At 45.5% G+C, this 24,886-nt stretch overlaps 1 long non-coding RNA gene across 2 annotated transcripts; it reads left to right on the forward strand.

The window, feature by feature from the left end:
- The first annotated feature begins 54 nt into the window (after positions 1–54).
- LOC308191517 lies at positions 55–24,094 on the forward strand. Of its 2 annotated transcripts, XR_013948091.1 has the most exons (5): positions 55–201; positions 1,930–6,608; positions 9,816–10,757; positions 16,472–21,497; positions 22,041–24,094. It is a non-coding gene; the product is annotated as an uncharacterized lncRNA (long non-coding RNA). The 2 variants fall into 2 exon arrangements; XR_013948092.1 differs by lacking the exon at positions 9,816–10,757 and having other exon boundaries at positions 58–201.
- The last annotated feature ends 792 nt before the right edge of the window (positions 24,095–24,886 follow it).

Here is a 24,886-nt window from a genome sequence, read left to right on the forward strand (position 1 = left end):
ACCTCGTTGGCCATCCACCTCCTGGATGGTGCCAGGGAGCATGCAAACTATTTGCTTGCTGATGACCAAAGGCAGGTGCTGTAACCCACACCTGGCCTTGTTTTGTGCACTAGGATAAAGGCAGCTGGAGAGGCCAGAAGAGGCAAGCTTCTCATTTCTGGTGCCCCGATCCAAAGAAGGCTGTTCCTGGAGGGGTAAGAGGTAAGTGTAGAGGCTGAGTGTCATCTGCTGTAGCTAAAGCCAGTGTTTTCCCCCCAACTTCTTCCTCGGCATGGATAAGATGCTGTCATAAGGCAGCCAGATGCTGTGTGCGGGACAGGGCTCACCACAGACCCACCACCATGGGAACATCATGCTCTCCTTTGTCCAGATCCTACTCAAGGTGGCTAACCAAGCAGCTAGTAGTCTTCCATGAGGTTGGTTAAACTGACACTGTGGTCAAACTGAGGCAGCTTTCTTTTTTTCCTTTTCCTTTTATTTTGAGAATGTCAGGGACAGTTCTAATTTTATCAAAAGGCAACTCCTGCTGCAGCTTTCAGGCTTTGACTTTGAACTATGATGCTGTGAGTTTTGCAAACCAATCCAAAAGTGGGTAACTTTTTAGCTGCGTATTTGTGCTTCTCTATGGTGTGTGTGTGTGTGTGTTTCTCCTCTGAAAATTTGACTTCTTTGCTGAAATTCTCCCTCACTGTGCGGAGGACACAAGAGCGTGGAAAATTTCAGGACCTAAGGTTGTACAGCATTTGTCAAAATCATAATCAGCTGACAAAAGGGGCTTGGACCAGGAAGCATAAGGCAGTCTCAGCAAGAAGGGATGTTACCAGTTCAGCTAAAATTTTCCTAAAATATTGTTATAAGGCATCACATAGCCTGTTAAACTGTGTTTTTATAGTACTGATGTACTTCACCCCAGAGAGAAACGTGTGGTCTCCTAGCAGGTTAGGAAGCAAGAGCTTGGAGGAAACAATGTGAAAGAAGAGGCATTAAGTCAGCCAGCAATCCCATGTCCACACAGCTGCTTAAAACTCTTTGTTTGTAATAACAATAAAGCAGAAACCTCTTAAATATAGATTCATCTGGTTTTAAATTGAGGAGAAGCATCTATAGTATGCAAGGTTTGTTGGATGTGTCTCGAATTGTTCTTAATTATGGAGCTCTGCACACTTGTAGCAAATTTTTAAAGGCAAAAAAGAATGTTTTCCAGCACATTGCTGCTGGCTAAGTGAAGCAAAGACATGACAGCTCTGCATGGTTTTGTGTTTACAAAATCAAGACAGTGAACCTTTACCAGTTCTGTGCCAGCAGTGTCAGGCTGGGCAGGCAGTACCTCGGTCTGTGTCTACACAGATATGGCCACAGCTGTGTCTGGTGTGCAAATACCCAGGCCAGGACTAGTGTCACTGGCTACAGCAGTGGTAATCAGGTAGTTGCAGTAGCATGGGGCTCAGTGCTGGCTGAATCAGCCCATAAGGGTCTGCTCCTTGACAGCAATGCAGACACACTTCTACTTTGGGGTTAAAAAAAAATAAATAAAAAACAAATCACTTTTTTCAGGAAAAGAAAAAGAAGGACAACGTGCTTAAAAGCAAAGGTTTGAGTAAGGTGCTCTCTCCAGGAGGCCCCTGAAGCATCTTAAGATAGCAGGACAAGCATGTGATCTTCCTTTGCTAGGGTTATGGTGCAGAAAATACATGGAGTGAAAACAGAGAAGCAATGCTCTGAGTAAAAAATCGTCTGAGAATACCCAGGCCTGAAGCTGCATTTAAATGCATGGCTTGCTTCACAGGATGATGCTGGGCACGGATAGGCTTGGAGTCTTGGGGGGGAGAGGGGGTTCTTCCTTCCTCCCCCTTCTTATTTTTCATTTTAAAATTCTTTTTTTAGTAGTAGTGGTTTTTGTTTGTTTGTTTCTTTCCTTCTTTTCATTAGGAAAGAGAACCCACACCTCCATCTGCAGCAGGGATGGACCTGGTCACCATACAAGCCTGTGGGCAGGATGGTTACTCCTTCAGCTCTCACCTGCGATGGGTCTGGGGGGTAAGCCCCTACCCTGCTGCATGTGAGGAGAAAGCCAGGGCTTTGCTTCCCAGGGCTTGCTTTGGGAAGGTGGGAGGCTGGCTTTGCAGGATGTGCCTGCCTTTTTGTTCCCTGGTTCCTGAGCCTACTACACTGATGTTACTGATGTGTAACAGAGTGGGATGTGTGAGGAGAGCTGACAGGCAATACAAAGACACAATAACCGCATGGAAGTGTATTGTAATGGCAGCAAGAGGAACTACAAAGCTCTCCACTCTGCTGGGTGGGGAACCAGTACAGCAGGACCAGTGGTATCTCCAGGTTATGTAAAGCTCGTGATGAAAAGCTTGTGCTGGGCTCCTTGTTAAGCTGTTGGGATGTACTTATCAAGAAGAACTGGGAAGACAGAGGCTGGCACAGCTACTGTTGGTCTGATTTCTGTCTGATTTTTTTTTTTCCCTGAAAACAAGGGAAATAAAACCAGGCTGATGACCAGGGCTCCTGAAATCTGTGTTCGTGAGTACCCACTTGATGGTACCTGACCACACTGCTATTCCTTACAATGATCCTGCTCCCTGGGTGTCTTAGGAAAAGTCTACAAGAAGGAAGAAATTATTTACAGTTGCCATCATTGAACCCAAAGTGAAGCTGTGGCAGAGTGGGCCTGACTCACCCACGACAAAATGCCATTGCAGCTACCCATGGTGGCCTCTCAGCTTTTGCTTCTTGTCCTGAAGCTGGGATAAAAAACATGCAAAGGAGGCTCTCATCATACAGATCCTCTGAACAGCAAGGGAACAAATTGCAATATCAGGCATGCCCATGTCTGTTTCAGAGCTGGATAAAAAGGCACAGCAGATTCAGGTCCTTGCTGAACTGTGACCCCTTGCTGCCCACCCACATCTCCTGCTGCGGGTGCAGAGCAGTGTCACCCCTTTCGAAACCTTGCTGATAACTGATGTTACTCAAGGGATAAAATCTTGCCTTTGGGGACCGAGATTCTGTGCCCACCACAGAGCACAACCAGTGTGAGTGTCTCCTTCCATCTGAGTGATTTCACTGACCCATGGATATTTCAGGTGTGCAGCTGGGTGTCAAGCCAGTCAAATGGTTGGAGTTACCTTCCTCTTTTTTTGTTTAATTTCAGAAGAGAAAGAAATGCAAAGACAGACATACAGCTCAGCAATGTTGATGCACTGACATTTTATTTTGTGAAGTGACATAAAATGAGGTGCTCCTCCCTATCACCAGGTCCTTAAAAGCCTTGGGAATGGAAATTCATGTGACTCTTAACCCCTCGTGTTGTTACAGACAGTGACCCCGAATAGTTTAATGTGGCTTTTAAATAGCAGCTCCCCTCCCTGCTCCTTCAGGAGGCTGCTCATGGGAGATAAGGAGGCAGGAGCCAGTCCTAGCCTCACCTCTGCTGCTGATGGCAGACAGGCAGCTGGGGCTGCTCCTCCTAGCCCTGGGAAGGGAGTGCTCACCTGCCTCTGGACAGAAGGACCAGATTCATGTCATCTTCCCCCTTTCCTCTGCATTTATAAGAAGGCAATTTCCATTTTTCTTTTCCTCTGGCAGAACTGTTCTTTGGAGGACAGCCCTGGGCCAAGTTCAGCTGAACACTTTTTTTTTTTTTTTGTGGTGCTAAATACTGGCTTAAGGCTCTTGAATATTTCCACATTATCTTTGCAGGTTCTAGAAATGTGCTTTTGTTTTCCTTATGCATATTTTTCAATAGCGGTCAGAGTTGTTTTTCCTGGCATCTGGTAACAATTTCACGAGGTGTCCCTTCCCTCTGTCCCACCCGGTGCTGACTGCAGTGCTGCCCCTGCCTTCCTGCTGGCTCATGGGCTGACAGCAGGAAAGCTGGCAAAGGAAAGCAACATCACCCAAATGGCATGGGATGAGACCCCCAGCTGTCATTAACCATGCCGTGCTCCTCATTGCAACGTCTGGGGCTTCAGTACTTCTGTTTCTTCCCCTTGCTCCCAGATTGAATGCTTTTCTTCCTAGCCAGCTTCAGTACAAAGCAGCCTCACTTAAATCACTGCTGCAAAGAGCTGTGCATACAAATCCCCGGCCACAATGCTGAGTAGTGGGGAAGCAGGACTGAACTTTGAAAGAAGTAAAGGTCTGAGCCTATTGCTGTGGCAGAAAAATACCAAACGCAATTATTTAAGGAGAAAAGATGAGTTCTGACAGCTGATCTGAGCTCCGGCAGTGAGTCAGGCTCCCCTGCCACTGGGGAGACAGAGCACCATATGACCAAAATCAATGTTCTAGACTTCGTGATGTAGTTACTGGGATTATTAAGATGACTGGATTTGCCCATTGGAGTGTACAGGGTGAAACATATGGTACTAAACAAGCCAGCAATGCAGTCAAGGGGCTTCTACACGAAGGGATTTGTATGTAAACATAGCGGGGCCAGGCAAAAGCCGTGCTCCCGTAAGTTAATTTAGCTGTGCTTGCCGTAATGACAATGTAATTATAGGAGTACAATTTGGGAGATTTATCTTTTTAATTAGTAAACTCCCGTGTCCTTCAAAAATCTCCTTTGGCAGCTACAGAGCCACCTGCGTCAGAGTGCGGCGGGGAGCCCTTGCTTACGCACAGCGCCCGCACGCGCGCTCACCCCACGCCGCGGCGCTGCCACGGCTCCGAGCAGATGGTCCCCCATCACACGTGGCCTTCCCGTGTCACTTGCTATTAATTAATTGCAACATTGTTAGCGCTCATCATAATTTCCTTGGACGTCTTCCTCGTGTCGGTGAGTTTCCTTTCAGCGGGCCCTTAAATATACATAAATATGAAGCTATATTGCTTGGCGGCAAAAGTTTTGCAGCGGTGATTTCAGCTGAAAATAATTTTGTTGTTGTTGTTCCTGAGAAGGCAACATGTTAGCAGTGCTGCCTGACTTCGCTGTGCAGGAGCAAGACAAACGCCGGGAGCTCTGCCAAAAGCCGGGGCCCACCCCAATGTAGGACACGTGGTGCCCAGGCGGCACAGCCCTCCTCTCACGGGGACGTGGGCACCACCACTCGCGCACCGAGGAAGCCAAGAGATGCACAGCACAGCATGGGAGGGAAGGAAGGAGCCCCACCGTGCATGAAGGTCTAGAGAGATCCTGCAAAGGCTCCGTGCCAGGGAAAGCAACACTCTTCTGCCCTCAGGCCTGTCCCCATGCCACAGTCACGGCAGATCTGGGGACAAACAGCCGCAAGGGTCTGGTTGAGCACATTGCAGCCAGCAGCTGCGCTGGGACAGCCTTCACTGGCTGCCTGTGCCCTTACCACCAAATGTAGCCAAAAAGAAACCCCTGCAAATGCTTCCCAGCATGAGCAGTTCATCCGGGCTCTGCTGGAGCTGTCTGACCAGGGCCAGCCTGCTGCCAGCCCCAGGCCCTCGGGAGGTGTCAGAGCACAAGCCCCACTGATGCCTTGCTGGCATCCAGGCAGTCCCTGGGCGAGTGCAGGGAGAGCATGACAAGCTGTAAAGATGAAGACATAGCAGGTGGGAAGAAAAAAAAAAAACACTCCTCAGAGTAAATCAACTTTCAGGGAAAGCCTCCGAGCCTCGACACACCTGGACTGTGATACCAAAAATGCCAACACAGATCTGTGCAGGAAGATCCTTTTTCTTCCTCCTGCAATGTCTTACTTACAGCTGAGACCTCAAGGAAAGCAGAACTAAAAACATGATCGCTTCTGAGGAATGAGAATATTAGAGTATGCCAAAAGAGAAATATGTTTGTTAGGTGCTGCAAGATTTTTCACTCCTGCTGAATGGACTGCAGAGTTTAGCCCTTGTTTGAGCCCAAGATTTCCTCTAAAAGAGGCTGATACAGAGCTGCATCATAACAACGGGTGGGTGAGCTCAACTGGCCTTGCACACACCCACTCATTCCCCTTCGGGAATCCCAAAGCCATTTACAACTGGAGCGAATAGATGAAAGGATGATTTAAATCTTGCATAACCTTTGGGAGGTGGAGACAGGCAACAGTATTTTCCTGTTTCAAAGGTGGAAATTAAAACAGTAGTCTGTCACCATTGACTTGCTTCAAAGGTGTCAACAGCCGTGAGTGAGGGAAAGAAACCTAACCAACCTCACACAGCTCTTCCTCTCCATGACGCACAAGGTGAGCTGAGAGCAAGCAGCTCGGGTGAATCCAGCTCTGTAATTTCTTGGCTGCCTTTGTATCATGCCCCAAAGCAGCAGCAAGATGAGAAAAAGCTGATCTCATAAATGCCCCTTTCTATTTTGACTGGGAAAGGTGCTCTTCCAAGCCTGGTCATGACCACTGTGTGTGAGGTGACCAAAGGCACTTGCTGTCTGTAATTAAACAGATCTGCTCCTCAGGGGAAACTGGTTTACCAGCCAGCTACATCTGCCCCATCACCTGTGGTTCTCCCACCTGTGTGTTGTACAGCTCACACACTTATCATCAGCATCAGCACAAGGTCGCCCCAAGAAACAAGCAGAAGAGAGAAGTGCAAGAGCCGACCACTGCCTTCATCAGCTTCTGCGTGGTGCTGCCAGAGGGGCTGGCATCCTCGTGGTCCGAAGTCCACAAGCTACTCTGAAGAAGGTCAGTGGGGAGGGAAAGCAGAGGCAGAACACAGGGCCACGCTTCTTACTAGACTGTGTTTTTGTTGTGTTATAAGAGGTTCTCATGTTTTTAGTCGTCCCCCCCCCCCCCCCCCCCCGAAAAAAAAAAATTAAAAAAGTTACTAGGACATGGATATTGCTTTTCATTGGCTGCACGGCTAAACTCAGTGCTATGCCTAGATGTAAGAAGATCTCACTGTCCTTAGGATGTTTATAAATTGTGCAATCTTTGAAACAGGGCTGTGGGTCATACGTGCAGGGTGACTGCTTTGTCCTGGCTCCGTGCATGCTTGGGAAGTGATTACTGTTGAGTAAGAGGTGAGCCAGAGTAGACATGAACATCTCCTGTTTAACTAGTCTTCCACCAGCTATGTGAAACTGTGATTGAACTGTAGCTTATGACTACTGTGTGTTTTTAAAAAGGCCTTCAAACCAAACGGTGCTTAAATCCGGTATGCTTTTGATCTGGATGGGGATCCAGACTTTGGCTCCTTTTTTTTCAACCTATTTAAGTGAGATCTGTGTATCATTAAAAATATTGTTTTGGGGCAGTACTTTGCCTTATGGTTAACTAACCAAGTCTCAGTGAGCAAATATTTATTTTAAATGTGAAATTCCTGAGGTCTGTGCACCTCTAGTATCTAGAAAGTTTTGCAGTAAACTGGCTCGCTGCATGGCACTGAGAAAAGCATTATTCAGTGTTTCCAAAAAGGCTATTAAAAATATCCCATAAGAAGATAAGTTGCTTAGTAGGTGTCTGTATAGCAGAAGATTAAACATACCTCAGCCAGACAACGTTTCATGGTTAGACCAACCAGGCACTGCCTCTTCTCTTCATAAACCGTAATCCACTATATCATTTCTTCTCTAATGTGATCTACCTGGCTTCCTGCTGAGGATGATCTATGTGCTTTGTGGAAGCAGAAACTAATATTATTCTGGGGAAGGGAAGAGGAAATAGAACTTAAGCTGATTGTTTAATTTTCATACAGAAAATTTTAAGGACTGAGCATTTTTTTTTTCAGAAGGAACTGTGGTTTTCAGAAGGAATTGTGGTTTTTCTCTTTATTTTTACTGAGAATGTGATAAATATAGTTTTTTTGAAGCTATATTTTGCATAAGGGAATATATTAAAGGATAAAACCCAGTGAACCAGATTTGTCTGGAAAGGTCATGTGTAACTCCAGGAAAGCATGTGGAGATAAAATACACCTGTGGTTAAATTATCTGGGGAGAGGGTTGAAGTGCTTACTAAAATCAATGAAGCAGCCTTTTACAGCAGGAGAGGCTGTGGTCTGTGGGCTGCTAAGTGAATCATGCAGCTATTTGTGAGTGGTGAAGCCGAGGAGCTCCATTGCCAGGCTGCTGTGGTTGCTTTTGCATTGGCACTGTGCTAGGTGGGAACCAGAGAAACGTGGCAGTCTGTCCGTCCTTGGTGGCTTGCACCGTGCTCCCATCAGCTGTGGTGGGATGGGGTTTGGTAAAGCAGCCGTGAGGAGGGGAGCTGGGGAGGTTGGGTGACTTAGCCGAGGCGATGCCAGGGAGCAGTGGCAGGGCTCGGGTTGCCCAACCCTTACACCTGCCCCATAACCACAAACCCAGCCATCAGCCCCAATGCTCTGTAGCTCACAGCAGGTGGACTATAGGACCCTTCCCTTCCCTTCCCTTCCCTTCCCTTCCCTTCCCTTCCCTTCCCTTCCCTTCCCTTCCCTTCCCTTCCCTTCCCTTCCCTTCCCTTCCCTTCCCTTCCCTTCCCTTCCCTTCCCTTCCCTTCCCTTCCCTTCCCTTCCCTTCCCTTCCCTTCCCTTCCCTTCCCTTCCCTTCCCTTCCCTTCCCTTCCCTTCCCTTCCCTTCCCTTCCCTTCCCTTCCCTTCCCTTCCCTTCCCTTCCCTTCCCTTCCCTTCCCTTCCCTTCCCTTCCCTTCCCTTCCCTTCCCTTCCCTTCCCTTCCCTTCCCTTCCCTTCCCTTCCCTTCCCTTCCCTTCCCTTCCCTTCCCTTCCCTTCCCTTCCCTTCCCTTCCCAGCAGCACTTGAGAGTTTAGGGACCTGGGATTAACTAGGATGCATCAGATCTCTCTAATCTGTTAGTCGTTGGGGTTCCTGTGTATCCTGTCACCAAAGTAATCATCTTTCCAGGCCACCTGCGCCCTCACCAGCCTATAAAGAAAACCATCATAGCTTTGGCCACTGTGATTAAGGCACGTATGTGAGCAAAGGCATGTACTTCTGCCAGCCTTGCCAGTCCTGCACAAGGTAGTGCTGGGGTACTTCTGTACGCTTTCCACCTTCTTTTTTTCAACTGTGCTGTCTTTAACTTACCTCCCCCTTGATCGACACGGGGCAAGCAGGTCCCATTTGTGACTATTATTTCCATCCAGGGTCAGAAAGTTATCATACTGAGATTATTTTTCAACTGAAAGTCGATTTCTCCCTTTTGGGGCAAAGGGGGGATGAGGAGTGAGGAAAAAGAGAAGGTGCTGAAGAGGCAGAGAGTGATGGGCAGCTGGCAGATAAGGGAAGCAGTGAAGTGGAAATGAAAGCTTCCATATCATTGCAAACGGATATATTCATGCATTGCGCTAGGATGTCACAGGCTGTAATCATAAAAAGAATCAAAGATACATAATAGCACCATTACTGGGAAATATGAGGAAGAGTTGAAAGATAAGGTATCATCAAAACTCTCTTACACTGAATATTTTGCCTCTGCTTTGTGCAAAAAGAGGGAAGGAAATTGTTCTTTCTGCCCCCTATTATAGGCAAGTTATTGCCCTTTCTCCACACAGCCTCTGGTTTAAAGCACAAATAAAGGCAGCACCTAAGATAAAACTATATGACAAATGAAGTCATAAAGCTCCATACTGAAAGTCCAATATTAGAAGAGCATTTAGGTTTTGAAGGCTGCAAAGGCAGCTGCAGGGAAGTGGCTGTGATAAAGCTGCCCTTGGAGTTCTCACACCAGCAGCCCTGTGCGCATGTGTGTGTATGTCCATGACAATGCAGACTTTCAGTGCACCCGCTCACAGTTGTTTGGCCAGGACCTTTACCTCTTCCTTTGAAAGGATGGGCACTGTGCAGCTGTGCAGTCAACAGGGTACGTGCTCCGGTTTTCCTTTGTGTTCCTATCAGAAGCTGCCTAGCCCAATGTCTCACGCAGAGCCTGATGGAATTCCCATATCACCCAGCAGGAATTTCCAATGCAGCCCTGAACATGCCCCGAGTTATGTCCTCTATTTGTATCCCAGGGATCTCCTTCCTCCTCCTTGAAGGACCTGAGAAAGCTTGAAAAGGTATATATATATATGTCTGCTTTCCATGTTTCCTAGCCAAAGAGAAATGAATGAGCTTGGTCAGATTTGCCAAAATCCACCCAGAATTTTTAAAAAAATAAAATATATTCATCACTTGAAACATTTATTTTAATTTATTATGTTTTCAAATGTAAATTTCTGGACAGCACTTTCTGCAATGTAGAAAACAGTACATACGTGCGTTGTACATACTCTGTACTCTGTGGGGGGGTCTCTCTGTAATTATACGTACACTGTAAATTCCACTTAAAGCTGGCAAGTGGCAAAGGCTGAGCTTTTGGAACAGAGGACAGTTAATAAACAATATAAATCAGCAGCAAAAGTAGGAGATTATCATGTCCATAATCTCCCAACAGTTAGGAAAATTCATGCTTGCACTGAGTGGACCTACTTTTGCACAGCAATAATACTTTTCAGTATTGGCAGATTAGTAAATTAGCCTTTATCTGAGAGTTATTAAAACAACTCTAACAGATTTACTAGCTCCTGGGCGTCTTGTGGACAGACATAAATACTGAACAGGAATCTGCAGTACAAATCCTTCATTTTTGTTTCATGCCTTTCCAAAATCCAGATCTTTAACGTAACTTATCTCGCTGGATAAAAGTCATCTTTCTGATGGGCTGATTTTAACCCTCGAAGATTTGTGATATTCTTGGGGCCACAAGAATCTGGAACTGGAAATGCTTGGCCAGCAGCTCCTTCCCTCCCACACCAGTGATCTGGAGCCGCTTCCTGGCTTTAAGGACCCCTCTGTGAAGTGGCGCTAGCAACTTGATGGAGAAGCCAGCTGGCTCCTTCCAGCATCTCCCAGTTAAGGTAAGGACGCTCCACGTCCTTGAGTCGTCTTCACAGCTCGAGGTCTGCAATTCCTCCCCGAAGGGATGGAATCGAGAGGAGAAAGAGGCAGGAGGGCTCCCGTGGACCATCTGCAGCGAAGTCCTTGGGGCAGCAGCTCTGGCCAAGCCGCCTGCCTCTCCTCCCCAGGTGCTGGCGGAGCATGGCACAGAGTTGGAGGTCAGCGGCTTGTGCAGCAGACGGGGCTGTAACCCCTAGGCAGAGGGAAGGGCACGTCCTTTGCTGCTCCATGGCCCTCCACAGAGATTAAGCCAGCTGACACAGCAGACATCGCCCGTGCCCCTGCCATGCCCCCAAGGCTCAGCTTCGATGTCTGTGAAGAGCTAGAGCAAAAGATGAACGCTTCCCCCCAGCAAGAAGGCTGAAATGGATAAATAGCAAGGAAACAGTTAACAGGGAAGAAAACAAAAGCTAGTGTTTTTGGAACGGGAAGCTAAATGGCAGGTAAGGAGGATGTTTAATTTCTACTTTCTAGATTACAAACAGCACAGTAAGAGGCCCGCAGCCCACATCATGAAAAATAGTGTGGGTTTGGCAGTGCACAGTTATAATTTAAGAAAGCTCAGTTCTCTATTCAGTCCGAAAGATTTCCTACAAGAATAAGGCTTGGAACAATGCCCCTGGCTGATGTATGGCAAGTCATTTAGATGAACGTCCCTTGTGTGGCATTAAAGGAAACACATTTAACACCATGTGCCACACACTGTTGTGTGTCGGGTGCATTTTCTTCCTTATCCTTTTCATGAACACGCTTCAGAAACAAGCAGGTAATGGTGGACAATGACCATGAAATACTACAGCAGTAAGCCCAATGAGCAATGGGGGACCCTGTGTGACTGGTGCTGCTGTTTCTCACCAGAGCGTTAGAGAAGGGATGTGGAAATGGTCCTTAGCATCACTCTGGCACACCTTATAGTGGTGCAATGCTTCTTCATGGAGACCCAGCTGGAATCCTCAAAGGTCTCACTTTAAATTCACGTAAGATTGGTTCAGTTTCCATGCCACCCATCTAGCTTTCCTGCCCCTCTCCCCACTCTGAGGGCTGTAAAGCGGTGCTTAGCCTAATGCACCTGGAAAGGCTGCTGTGGATTATCAGTGAGGTGACACTGAACTCCGTAGTGATACTCCCAATAAAAGAGCATGAGAAATGCTAGCTGTTGCTGTTTTGGTAGTTTTGATGGCACTGAAAGGTGCCTCATCTGTGCTAACATGAACACTCCTGCCCTAACACTGAGGATGTAGTATGAAGCTCTGTAAATTCTCATTCACTCTTCTGTTTCTCCCCTGGGTTTGACCTTTGGGATGAAATCCATAGCTGCATTTTTTCCACTGGCCAAAGAGCAGCCAGGACTTCCTCCAGTGTCTGCTGTAATAACCTGCCATACAACAGGACGAATAGGGTCTGCACAGCCCAAACAACCGAGGCCAGCATTACTTCGGTATGCTTCAGCCCTCCATAGTGATGTAGAGATAGGAAAATCTGTACCTTGCTGGAAACATGTGAATGGCTTTATCTAAGCCTTCCCTCTCCTCCTCAATACATGATTTTGCAGCTGTTAGAGTTCTCTCCATACTATTAATTAAAGTGTGCTTTTTTTGGTGTAACTGTATATAACTATACCCTGTTCAGAACTTCTTGCTCCCTTCAAAAGAAATTTTGTTTGGATAGGAATAACTAAAAGGGGCTTGGCCAGAGTGATTATGGATTACAAATACGTATCCCCCTAACTATAACCTACCCATGATAAGATGGAAAGTGATGCCTTTGAAAACAAACTGCCTTCAATTCTTTTTTAGCACTTTTCAGACTAAAAGACCTTGCACACGCTGTAAGAACTGCCAGCACCACAGCACTGAAGGTTGTGTCAGCAGCACTTCTGTTACAAAGCCTCCCTTTCCCCAGGAGTCTATAGCTCAGCTGCAAAACTTCCTCCAGGCTCAAACTTCCTTCCAATGTACTAGCTAGGAAGTGATTTTATTTTCAACAATTTTGTCTATTTTTGCAATATAAACAGGAAAGTGAGTATATATAAATTATACCAGAAGGCAAAAAAGAAAGGCATGTGTTTTTATTTTAATTCAATTTGATTTTCTCCCTTTCTCACACCTTGAAAAACTTACATTTAAAATAATGTGTCACAGCAGGCGATCGCATGTAATGAGGTTTTCTTCTCTTCATACGCTGGGTGAAAAAAAAAAAGATAATCTGAGAGGTTGGGCCAAATTTTGCTCTCATGGGTCTGACTTCAAACATTGGATTTAGTGGAGTCTCTCTCGGTAAATGAAATCAGAACCAGACCTATTGTCTTGCAGAAAACCGTGTCTCTGCTTTGCATAGCATATTTAACCTGCAGCCCCTAATTGGTCTAATGATTAATTGGCACATTATTTTTCAGACACCCAAGCTCTTACAGATAAATCTCAAAGAGACGTTATTTGATTTTAAATCAGTATTAGTGATTTGATGGCTAATGACTTGCTATTAAGTTCCACTGGCAGAGACAATACAACCTACCCTGGTAACAAAGCATCGTATATGAGTGTCTCATAGACTTTTAATTATGATTATCAATCTCCTTTTCTGTCTCTCTCTCTCTCTCTCTCAAGTCCATGTGTTAATCCATATGTTGCTCTCTAAATAACCAGGTTAAGTCAGATCCTGTCCCTAAGGAAGCTGCTGTGATTTTCCATAAGGCTAAGGAAACCTAAAATCCAACTCATTGATGAACAGGGGATGGGTGCTCCTCTGGATGTTTTGAACAAGTTGTGTGGCATCTCAGCGATGCTGTAGGAAACAGGACATAGAGAAGAAAGTGAAAGCAGGCCCTGACCTTTAATTTTTGTGCTCCGGCTCCGAGTGTCTGCAGGTGGTGCAGAGTGGGCAGCCCAGTTCTGCACGTTGTCCTCTGGGGTCTGTGGCAATGTCATGGCTCCATCTGATGAACGAGCCTTGTAAGAACACCCATCCTTTACAGATGTTGATCTACACCACCCCTTTGAACCCCACTAATAATTCTTTGGCTTATTAGCACAGCACTGGTGAACCTTTCAGGTTTTGGGTGTTACTGAAGTATCTCAGCAATCCTGCAAAACAAAATATCTTCCATTGCATCCTGGTAGTTAAAAGACAGGTGAAGCAGGACTTTTCCTGTGTATTTTATGGGGTTCCTGTGTGTCTCTTTACACTTCGTTCTTTTTTGCTGGCTGATCGCTTTCTCTCCCAGTTGCACTCACAGGTACCTTTACCAGAGAGAGGGGAAGAACAGATGTTTAAAGATTCATTTGTAAAGCATATGTGCATTAGAATAACATTAATTTGCGGTGAATCACTAGCTGTTGCAAATTAGGAAGTGACTAAATGCAATATAAGAGCAAGAATCATGCATTATAAAATATGCTTTTTTCACTTATTTGGACAGTTGTAGTTCAGTTTTTAATTATTGATGGTAATACTCCTTAATGTGCTAGTAAATGTGCTGCTTTATATTTAGTAAAAAATGAAGTCTTAGTAAAACATAAAGTCATTACAGCACTCAGCTGTTAATTATTGCTTAGGGAAAGAGGGAAGACTGCAAATTTTGTGCAGGTTAATGAAGCATGGTATCAGCTGGCTCTGACTGGAAGGAACAGCTGAATATCTTATGTGCTGCTGCAGATACACGTATTCCTCGGTCTTTGTTTTTGCACTGGTTTGAACGTCAGCACCTGAAAACAGCCTGTAAGAGATTCGTTTCAGAGCTGTGAAAGGTTGCCAACAGCAAGGAAAAATCTGATTTGATCCATCTCCCAGTGAATTGAATGTGACTTTGATGGAGAGGTTGTGAGGTCTATGTCAGGCCTTTAACAGAGTCTGTGACATTTCACTGGTGCTGTCTGGAAAAGCAGGAGGTGAGGATTACTAGGTGGATTGATGATGGAATATGCAACTGTCTCCTCTGTGCATATGGGGTGTGTGTGCCCTACCATCAAGAGAGCAAGGAGGAGAAGCTTTGAGAATTCTGCTAACTTGTCCATCTGCTTGGAAGACTTTTCACACAGCCTTTCTGATAATGTTTCCTCTGCCTTGCCACTTGCCATATTTCTGTTTAGCTGTTAAGAGAGGAGACCCTTTGGTTAATGCAACAAATGAGTATTCACAAATACCTGTAAAAATAAAAGCTGCTGATGCATGTTGCTGGTACCTCTAGTCCCTTTTATTGCCTTTTACAGGCATGGAGGTGTTCTGACTTGTGGAATTATTTGTAGAAAACAAAACATCATAAATACCAGCAGTCTAAAAAGCTGTGCCCAGTTAGCACTCTCCAGTCTATTTTTAAATACCTCATAAAATTCATGCTAGATTTACACAGCAATTGTTATTATTTGCCAGTAATTAGCAAATGGGAGAAAATGACAGTCCTGTTTGTAATTCTTTGGTTGTCCCAAGCAAAGAAGAAGTGGGATAGCAGCTTTGGTCACAGGTTGCACAGCAAATGACTGCTAATGCTCAGAGCTATTAGCTGTAAAACAAACCATGAACTAATGCAAACTCTTGTGAAGAAAGAACATGCTTGTAAAAGGCACTTCCTCTTTGTGCTGGCTTCATGAATGGGAACAAAAAGTTACATTCATTACATAAATTAGTACCAGTAAATAACTCAAGACGCTCCAGTCCTGAGCATTCACATCAGGGTGAATGAAGTCTGACCCTGCAGGAAGCTGCTGAGGAGCTTCCCTGGAGGGGATGTGCTCACTTTCCTCCCACTGGTGCAGAAACACAGGCATGGGATAGACTGGAGGACACAAAATTTACTGCCTCAGGAAAGTTCGGCCCTTGGTATTTCATGGTGTCTTTAATGAAAGGAGCTGGTCTCTTCACCCAAGCTGCTGGGAGCAAGGTTTGCACAGAAGGACAAACTGCTTCTCTCTATTGGTGTTGCTAGCTGTCGATCTCCCTCTGTAGCCCTTGGTCTGAATATAAATGAAATAATATTGCTGCAAATTTTCTGCAAATTCTTTTTCATGTGGATTTTAAGCAATTTGGGAGGGGCACTACCTCAGAGGAAAGAGTATTGTGTGTGAAATCAAGCAGCAGTTGTTCAATATGCTAATTATCCATATCAGCTGGTGTTTTCCTAATATTTTCCTGCACTGTGACTGTATTCTGAATGACACTTCCTATACACAGAGCGATGCTGTGAAGAAACCTGAACTGTGATGGCTGAAACCCTGGAGGCTGGTCCAAGTGCAAAACCCTCTCAGATGGGAGAAGTCCCTGGGAGCTGGCAGTGCCCTTGCCATGCCACCCACACATCCCCTGCTTGCCAGTGAGGGAACAGTCCCTGTTCTCACTGGTATGGATGCCACCAGTTCTTGCTGTGGTTCCTATAGTAGAGGGTTTTGGAAGGGTTTGTGTGCTGCAAAGATTCAGCTCCTGTCAGGATGGGTGCAGCCTGGCTTCCCTCTTTTTTCCACTTTGCTCTGGGTAGGTGGGGGACCAGCCATCACAATCCTGGGGCAGAGTTTAGAAAGTGTGCGCTGGTGATGCAAGCTGAAATGGGACGTTCCTGGGGCCCTGCATTTAACCTGGCATCTCCAGGGACACTGCCTCTTGCTTACCACGTGTCTACCTTCTTCCAAAGGGGTCACGTTAGACAAAAATATGCTAAAATAGTACCTGCTTCCGCCCTCTCCAGAGCCACCATCTGGCAGCCATCAGTCATGGAGCCGTGACACATCTGGGACACGCTCCTGAGTAATCATCCTGGGCCACATTGCAAGCTTTCCTTCGGGTTTGGCAAAATCCCTCATCAGGTAAGAGTCTGGCATTGCTTTCTGAGGGAAAGGGGAAATAAATCCCAAAGAGCTCCAGCACTGAACCTGTCTGTGACGATTAAGCCAGATGCACCTTTCTGAATTGCTTGTGCCATGGCAAAGAGGTGCTTACAGGCAAGACAGGCTGTGAGAAATAAGAGGTGACACTGACCTCGTGCTATTTACATGCCAGAAATAAGGCACTGTAGCTGAGCCTAGTTAGGCCCCGTCGGATCCAAAGGCAGGACTCAGAGCAGAGCTGTGCACAGAAACTGGCACTGCCAGCGGTGTGTTTGCTGTGGGAACTGTCATGGGAGCTGCGTTCACAAATGAAAGAGGTAGGGTAACACTTGACTGGGATGTGTTCAGGAAGAGGCACAATGACAAAACTAGGTTTCTTCCCCCATCATTACCTCCGCCTCAGCTGAGCGGGCCGGGCGCTGTCTGTGCCGCCTACTGCTGGCGCTCAGAGACTCATTCATCAGCCTCGCTGCAGATGGTGTCATCCCCTGGGACGATGGCAGGCTCGAGATCAGTGCCAGCATCCTCACAGGGAGAGGGGAGCATGCAGGGAGGCTGGGAGGGAGCATGCAAGTGCTTCTGACTTGGGATGCCACGTCCTGCTGCTCTTTGCCTTTCCTCTGTGCAGTCAAGAAGGGGAAAGCTGATGCTGCCGTTCCCAAAGACAGCTGTTCCTCTCCTTGGGGAGGCAGGCGTTTCCCCTCCAACTTCACTCTGTAAGGGGGAAAGAATAGGTTGATTGTCTATACGCCCTTACAAGCAGGGCTGGCAGTCAATGGAAGTATTAGAGATAAATATGGAAATAAACAGCAAAAGCAAATAGTGGAGGCTGTCAGCCCCAAGTTTTCTATCCTTATATGCTCCCACAGGAAAAAAAAAAAAAAAACAAAAAAAATCCACTGAAAATAAAAGGAAGAAAGTTTCAGCTAAGTTACTGCATTTATGAAAGCAAAATAATGCCTCATAAAGAAATATTTCCTCCGCCCCTTCCTCGCCTTCGAAGGGAATTAAATGGCTATTAAAAAGTACCTTCCTTTTAAAAAGGACAATGAGCATTTTGATTAAAAAGAGCTTTTAAGTATTTATATGATTACCTCTTTTGTCCCCCTGGCAGCATCTGTCTCGTTGACTGCTCAGCATCTGGCGTGCGCTGCCTCGTGTCAGGAAGGCCCTGATTTTTCATTCAGACAGGGGGTGGGTGAGGGAACAGGCGTATGGATGGATGCACGGAGAGGCTTTTGCCAAAAGAATAAGGCCATTTCCCTGGCTGCCACTGCTGCCGGCTGTTTGGCCGCAGCGCTGCTGGGCTCTCCTTTCCTCCCGCTGCAGCAGGCTGTGGGTACCAGATGGCCAGCTCGCCAGGGTCAGCTCTCTATCAGCGGGCTTCCGTGCGCAGCGTGGCCAGCCAGAGCATCGCGGACCCGACATTTCCTCTGCTGGTGGGCAAGCTGCCCTTTGTCTTTCACTTCCAGGCTCTCCTGCTTCTCCACACATCACGAGGAGATATGGAGGGACTTCCAAAGCCCTCAGCCGTGGCCTGGCAGTGGGCATTTTGCATCCCAGCAGAAGCAGGCTGTGGCGGGATGCTTGGAAAAATCCCAGCTCACTGTTTGGTGTACTCACATCCAGGGTTCACACCGCAGGAGATCTGTGGGTTTTGCAGGGTCAGCCTTCTTTTCTGCATATTCGTTTCTCTTAAACTGTCTTCAGTAACACATTCAATGACTCACACAAACATTAGTCATACTTTGCACCGTGGATAATTCCTTGCCTTGCAGAATTTCAGAATGTTTCTAAGATTGTTTAAACTATCCACCATCCATGAAAGACTGAGCAGAATAGGTCCATTTCAAATACTGCTACTTAACAAAGACTGGGAGAGCAGTGGCTTGCCCAAATAATACAGAAATTGGCTGTGAAGGCATGAGCCCTGCTCATGGATCTCCAATCACTGGGCAGTATGAGTGCTCCTCCTCCACCAAGTCCCTTCCCAATCTCATTTTAAGAATGACAGGTACCAGCAACCCTAACTAGAAGTCAGCAAAACTGTAAGAGAAACCTTTTGGACTCCTACTTCATCATTCTTATGCTTATGAAGCTTTGCTTCTGAGATGAGAGTTGCAACTGCTACATGCTACTTGCCGTGGGGAAGGTTGTGCTGTCCTAAATCATCCTTTAAAATCTAAGATGCACTGTTTGGTTAATCTTCATTATTAAAGACTTACTTTTACCAGCTTCCTCAAGAGTTGGACTGAACACTAAGTCCCATGCTGAAATTCAGTAGATTTGCCTGTTTTGGGGGAAAGAAGGCTTTTACCTGCAGCTGATGATAGAGCCTTGAGGCCTGAAGGAATGGGTAACTGAAGAGGTAACAAGCCAACGCAGGGTTATTTTGTCTTACCCAGTGCTGTGTGACTCTTCCACATGACCTGGGACCCCATCCGATGCAGTGCAGGGAAACGTAGAAGGCCAAGGAACCTTTCTGAACTATTCTGCTTTCACGCAACAGCCCAACGAACAAGAAGCAGCCAGAGATGGACTTGCATGTTTGCGCATGGCCCCTGCCATGTGTGGAAGAAAATAGAACAGAAATCCTGGAGTGTCCAGCTCATAAAGGAGCAGGTGCAAAGCTAATGTTTTTGGTGCCATTCATTGACCATGCTGTAATGGAATTTACAGCTCAAGGTCTTTTTTTTCTTTTTCTTTTTTTTTTTCTTTTTTTTTTTTTAACTGTATGTTTGCAAACTATCTTAGGGTTCATTCTTTTGTAGACGTATGGGTCATCAGCAAAACTAGTAGAAGCAAAAGGGAGAAAATCATATGTCAGGCTTGAAAACTAGATTAAAATGAAGGACAGCTGTTCCTTTTTTCTTTCTTTCTTTCTTTCTTTTTTAATATTTCCACAGTACTTTTTATTTGCTTTTTTTTTCTTTTTCTTTTCTTGTATAGAACACTCAAATTGTGCTTTTTCATGCTTGTTTTCCAGATGACCAGAAGTATAAAGTTCTGGTTTATATTAAAAAGGAAGGTGCTATTCTCATTTGTTTTCAATGCCCAAGGCTTCAAGAAACAGCACATACTGCTAGAGACCAGCAATATGATACAAACAATTGGCAATATTGCATCAGTGATTTAGATGTCTCCTCTCATTTTACCTGCAGTATTAGAGAACTGTGATCCACACTTCAGAACAAATAGCATAGTTGGAAAACAAATAACAAAGTGATCTCATTTTTCTGAGGCGAGGAAAAGTCTCTCTTTTCAAACAATTTGCCATCGCTAGACTCCCTCATCACAGTGCAACAGAGGGTGGGATTAATTGAACCTGATTTAGTTAGAAATGAAGCATCTCACCTCAGTTCATTGCCTAATTCCTCCTGCAGTCAATGGGGGCAGTGCCAGACAGTGATTCATCCCACCTACCCCTGTACCTGGCTTAAGTGGGATGAATCAGCCAGCGCTGCCTCCTCTCTTGCCGCCGGCTGCAGAGGCAATGCAGGCAGCAGCTCGGATGAGAGGTCCTGCTTCTGGCCAGGTGTGCTTGGGCGAGGTGAGGCCTTTGTGTGTTGGCCTCCAGGATGGCCTCCCCCGGCACTGGGCACGGCTCACGGGATCCTCCCCGGGGTCACCGAGCCTGGGAGCCTCCCCTGGCTCCGGGAGGGGCAGAGGGAGCCAAGCCAGCCCCGCTGGCCACCTAACGTGTAGGCTGACGTGTCTCCCCATGACGCACCGAGCCATCCCCAAGTGTCTGGGAAACTGAGTTGGAACCTGATGTGAAAAGCAAAGTTGGCTTAAGAGCGGTTCCTAGAGGAAGCGTAAGCTGCACAGGAGCAGAAGCCACATCAGCTGCAGACAGAGAAGTATGGCGTTACTGGTTAATGTAGTCCCCACACCGTCAAAGCCTGCATGCAGGTTGTTGATGGTGAAGGATACCACCACTACCCTCTTGGTTTCAAGCACGCCAGGTTCAGTATGTATGCTCTGTCACTGAACTGAAACTGCTCATAATAGAAATTTTTTCCTACCTGCACCAACAGCTGCTTTACCCATGGAAACATGAAGTAGTGTATCTCCGCTTAAGACAAACCCAAACAAAAACCTACCTACTGTACCTGTTAGTGGTTAGTAGGTGTACATATACATGTCTAAATCCTTTTTCTTTACCCTAAAAATCAAGGTCTTGGAGGTATTGTGTATCTAGATCTCTATCAGCTAATTATGCATACTGCAAAACTAATGCTTTGTTCAGCAGCTACAGATGTTCTGTTCATGTTGGAAAGCTAAACAGAACCACCCTGTTTGCCATCTGGTTATCCTTAATTATTACCTTGCTACCAAATCTGTACCCTGAGGATGAGATTTACCACAGTTTACCCACATTTTATCACTCTCTGAGAAACTGCTATGGGATATTTATGAAAATAGGTACAGCTCTGGAGCATGAGCGTATAACAGAATGGTTATTAAGCTGTCTGTACTCCTCTGGATAGGAATTTGTGCCCAGATTGTACATTGTGACTGTCTCTGAACCTCATTGTCTTCTCCATTCCTGTTAAAGTAAGGCAGCATGGGGTTGCAGAGTGGCTCAAGCTAGCAGTAATTTGCTCCAGTTTGCTAAGGCAGCTGCTCAGTTTGTTAATTGCACCTGTGGATACTTCTTAAGGAAATACAAGGTAGATTTTTTTTTTTCATCACTCCCTGGATTGGGAGCAAGTTACCGAGTGAAGAGAAGAACAGCAGGTAGAAAAGAGAAAAAGTAAATAGGTCTTCAAAAGCTATAGTGGAAATAATGCGGGAGTCAAATGAAGTGGTTGCAGAGGCCAGGAGATGTGAATCCAAGGACTGGGATTTGATTGCAGAAAGGGAGACCCTGCAGAAAACACCCAGGTGAGTGGATAGATGAAAACCCTGCAGACTAATGAATGTCCAGGGAACAGCTGAGCTGAAATACACAGGTATATAAGAAGTTCAGTTTATGATGAGAAAAGGTCTCTATAGAGATGGAGGGTCCATGTTCCCTGGCCTGTGAGAGCACCCTAAGATGAAGACGATGAGGAAGAACCTTCCCTGTTGGTGTCAGACCAGACTCTAGCCAAGGTTAATTGTAATGGAAGTCTGAGAAGGAAATGTTTTACTATCCCAGTAATTAATATGAAACTATAAAGACATCCAGAACAGACCAAACTGAAGTCTGTTTTGGAAAGGGTGACTAGTTTACAAGGAAACAGTAATGGTGTCTGGCCAGTTTGACCCTTGCCGAGTGGAGCACAAATAGATATCTGTCCTGTTTTTGGGACAGCGTCTCCTCTAGAAAGGCATTAGCTAACTGATTGGGTCCTTTGGGGTGTAGCATTGGATTCACTGTGCTGACTGTTACCCTGTTGCTGACATTCAGCTAATGAAGAAGGGCTTTTTAATGTGTTTTCACAGGGTATTTTAATTCACGCTCATCACAATTTCCAGTGTGATTCACTGACTGGCGCAGGAAGCAGGAGCCCCGGAGCAGTGAGCTTTGCCTGGCTCGAGTTGGAGGCGACCCTGGGGAACAGGCAGCCTTTCATTTGAATAATGCCTGCGTGGGGATGGGGTGGAGGAGTGGGTGACACTATTTGGAATGAATTTCTATTTATAACTGTAATTTGGCATTATGGAAGATATCTTTTTGACGGGTAAGAGGCATAAAGCATACCCACAGCTCAGCAGCTTTCCGTGCACTGAAGGGAAAGAGCAGCAGCAAAAGAGCAGCCTCCGGCCAGGCACCTGTCACAGCACTGGTACGGTACCATGTCCTGAACTGGTAGTGATGGAAAACGTCAGCAGTGGACTCTCAACAAGATGATTCACACTGCAGCTTGATTATCTGCAAATACAAATGCAACTCAGAATTTGTGACCTTAATATTGTCCCATTTCAGGATGATCTGATCAGTGTGAATAATGTACATTTCCTTTAGGATTTTGTCAAAATTTTAATTGAACCCGTAATAATTTCAGGCTGTCTAAAAATAGTGGGTTTTTTTGTTTGTTTGTTTGTTTGTTTGTTTTTTCCCCAAAATTTGTTTTGCTTTAACCTTCTGGATTCCAATCATGTGATAATCAAAATGTAGATATTTGCAAAGGAGACAAGTTTCAAAGCTCCTAATTCTGCTCTTACCAGGGACTGGTGCACACTTCAACAGTTTTGCCACGTCATTAGCTCCATCAGCCAGAGCTGTTATTCTCCCATTTCCCGTACCCATCCTGCCAAAAGCCAACGCAGACAAAACTCCTCCAGCAAAAAACCACCTTTGACAACACATTCAGACTAAATTCTGGGAACTGATTTAAGCTCTACCTGAGAAGGACTGTTTGTACCATTGTATCTGTGATTGTGTGATTGTGTGCATGCAGGGGACCTGAATAAGGTTTTCTCTAGATTTGTTGGTTCATCAAGACCTGCTGTTCCATAACAGAGAGCTGGTCCAGGCCTGTGTCCAGATGGTCTTCAATTTCACGGACTTTAGAGACTAAATACAGATCTACCTTTTGGGACTGTCTGTAATAGGTGTTCACATTTGCTAAAACAGATCCCAATCCTGCAGTCCCTCCATGGGAAGCAGGGTCATGTCCAATGGAGCAAGTGGAGCTAGCATGGACAATTTGTGGCAGCATGTGTACAAGGTGCAGAAACTGAGTAAAAATGGGGAATGCACAGGTGCACTGTGATGAGCTACATCTTTAGACTACAAAAAATATCTCATACATTTTTTAAGTCTTGGTTTATCTCTTCAGGAAATACTGAATGTGGCAGTGGGAAAGTGTTAATAAAAAGGTAAAGTGGGAAGTATTCTGAATTGCCCTGGTAACCACATGCTTTTTGAAAAAGCATCATGAGAATAAGTGACCTTCTGTCACTCCTTAGCCAGAAGTTAAATTTGGAAAATAACAGGGCATCCCACAAGGATGGGATTGGAGGCAGAGAGGCTTTCTGTATTCTGCCCTGGCTTCGTCCTTTTTCACCTTTTCTTCTTTGTGTTTACGTGGAGAGGATATTGATTCCAGAAGTGACAAAGACCAGATAAGCCAAAGCTCCTTTTTGTTCTTCTGTAGAGAGGAGGTTACCCTTGTTTCAAATCTAATGCTCCTGGTGCTCTCTCCTCCTCCCTGCACTGCCTGGGAAGTCACACAGTTAGCTGTGGGTTGCATTTACACTAATGACCGTTTTTCTCCCCCCGCCTCCCCCTCCAAGCTTACTAAGCTTTTTCTTTCAGCATGACCAATAAAGCATGAATACAAATAGACCTGAGTCTTTTTTTTTTCTTTCCTCTCATTTATATTTTGCCACTTTTAGAAGTTACTGAAGAAAATAGTGTCATTCTGTTCCAGAAGAGCTTTTATACCAAGCTGACACTGTACATTTAAATATGTATTGCTTCCTCTATCATTTGCATTTTAATGTTCCAAACCAATAATCATGAAGTCTTGTGTGAAAATGTAAAATAATAAGGATGGGGAGATTCTTGGATCGGATTCTAAATGTTGCTGAATTACACCTAGACGTGGCAGCTCATTGAGAGACCCCTCTAAGAAATTTTTTAGATAAATTCAGAGCTTCTGAGAGAGAATGTGCTGAATCGCCCTGGGTGTTGCACACTTCCCTTTAGATATTGAGTAGGCTCAGCCTTGCAGGCCTTTTCCTGTGCAGCTGGTGCCCTGGCAAAGTGTCTTAGCTCTGCTTTGGAAGAGTCACCCTCCAGGCGTACTTAGAGTAGACTCGACAGTCATTCATTATTTGGCCAATTAGTACCAACAATATTAGTCTGGTGACATTTCACGTGTATGTAGCCATCCACCAGAAGCTGGACTGAAAATAACGCACATGGTTCACGTTGCAAAAACAAATGCTGTCAGAAGTGCCAGTCATGATATTTTCATGTTCTGCTTCATTATTGTCAGAATTTAGCTCCACATTATAGGAGAGAAGAACAGAATATCCAAATCAGAATTTACCTTGTGGACATAAGAATTTTGTCTTGTGTGCAAAGTGACCCACTTGCAAGAAATTGGTCTGTTGGAGGTATTGTGCAATGCAACAAAAGGCTCTTTCTGTGTTTCTGTTGAATGGTCTCTGCAGGAGAAGACAGCTTGGAACGAATAACAACTGATGTCCCAGTTCTAGCAAAATATTTTCTCTGTATTTTATTCTACCTTTTTTTTTTTTAGGAGAAAAAAAAATGCAGCTTTTAAAACCAAAATGCATTTCCTGTATCACAGTTGTCATGAAGTTTAAATTCCCTC

This window comes from Anser brachyrhynchus (assembly GCF_964034855.1).
Source record: "Anser brachyrhynchus genome assembly, chromosome: 3".
Lineage (NCBI taxonomy): Eukaryota > Metazoa > Chordata > Aves > Anseriformes > Anatidae > Anser > Anser brachyrhynchus.